This window comes from Harpegnathos saltator, unplaced genomic scaffold, assembly GCF_003227715.2.
Source record: "Harpegnathos saltator strain DR-91 unplaced genomic scaffold, Hsal_v8.6 scaffold246, whole genome shotgun sequence".
NCBI classification, from domain to species: domain Eukaryota; kingdom Metazoa; phylum Arthropoda; class Insecta; order Hymenoptera; family Formicidae; genus Harpegnathos; species Harpegnathos saltator.
Window position 1 is genome coordinate 30241 of NW_020230035.1, and position 1890 is coordinate 32130.

Consider the following 1890-nt stretch of genomic DNA (forward strand, 5'->3'; position numbering starts at 1 on the left):
ATTGTTACCACCCTACCCTTGAATTTTAACAACGAGGACTCCAATGAATCACTTTTCACATTTCCCCCGGAGCAACAAAACCCTAATACTAATGAAAGTGTACATCCTTCATCATCTCGAGACACACCTGACTCTGTCCCAGTTATAGAACCACCCAGGATACACACTGCTGTGTGTATCCTGGGTGGTTCTATAACACACTACAAAATACCCACGTCATACCAGAAATTGACACTAACGACGAATCCTTATTATCGGACCATCTGGACGACAGCTCTGACTCTAGCGAAGAAATATTTGATGCCCTCTTCATACTCGCCGAAATAGGCGACGTCGTAAGAAATCCCACCTTATTAAAAGTTAAACTCACTCGAGATTCCCTGATGTCACAAAAGGACAATCACGTAGTATTCATAAAAGGTGACGGTACACCTTCCGATAATGGCTCAAACGAATACGCGAAAACAAACAAATTGCCAAGTTATACCAATATTATCCTTGAAAGAGCTAAAGTAAACTCTATAGGGAAAAATGTTCTCATATCCTTACCAGTAAAGCTAGATGACAGAATAATGATAGAGCACGAGAACATAAAGAATTGTATTAAATCTCTTGTAGATGTAGTGAACGAAATGCAACTAAATTCTTTTTCTATCAGACGAACACATAATTTAGACGCGATCCCCTGGGATTATGTACAACGGCAAATTTTGAAACACCTTGAAGACACATCCTTGCGAATTACAATATGCGAAGGAATAATACGAACACCCAAGTTAGAAGATAGAGAAAATTTAATTCTGGAAAATCACGCGAGCGCTTTAGGTGGACACAAAGGTGTCACCAAGACTTACAACAGGCTACGAATGTCATACTATTAGAATGAAAAGGGATGTACAAGCTTTTATTCAACAATGTCGCACATGCAAACTTAAGAAACTTACTCGCGTAAAAATCAAGCAACCTATGGTCATCACCGACACTCCTGGTGCTGCCTTTGACAAAATTTCCATGGATATTATAGGTCCTTTACCTACTACCGATACCGGTAATTCTTATATCCTTACTATCCAAGACCTCCTCACTAAGTATTCTCTTGCAATACCTCTTGCTGAAACTACATCACTCACGATAGCTGACGCATTTGTTAAACATTTCATCTGTATTTACGGAGCGCCGCGAGCACTTCTAACCGATCAAGGTTTCAATTTCCTAACTTCCCTAATGAAAAATATTGCCAGAAAATTTGGGATACAACAATACAAAACAACCGCCTATCATCCACAATCCAACGGATCAATTGAACGATCGCATCATGTGCTGATGGAATACCTCAAAACTCAAATCACTCGCGACATCAACTGGGATGAACACTTACATTTAGCAATGTTTTCATATAATACAGGTATTCATGAAAGTACTAAATATTCACCTTTTGAATTAATTTTTGGCAAAATACCTAGACTTCCTTCCTCTTATGTTCCTATTGAAGATTACTCTGAGCCAACCTACACCTCTTACCTCACTGATCTTTTTATAGACTTCAAGACACACAACTAGAGGCTAGAGAAAATTTAACGAGGTCAAAAGAGAAAAATAAATATTACTATGATAGGCGCCAGAAACCCTGGAATTTTAGGGAAAGAGATTCAGTCTTTTTATTAAAAGAACCTAATAAAGGAAAACTCAGCGATCAATACATAGGCCCCTACAAAATTATACAAATACTCCCTAATAATAATGTCAAGATACTTTATAAAAGTCATTTTAGAATCGTGCATGCGGACAAACTCAAGGTCTCGCACATTGACTCGGGATGAATACTAATATATTGCATCTGTTTCAGGATGCATTGGATACGAGACAGACCTAGGTGCGCCTCAGAAAGCA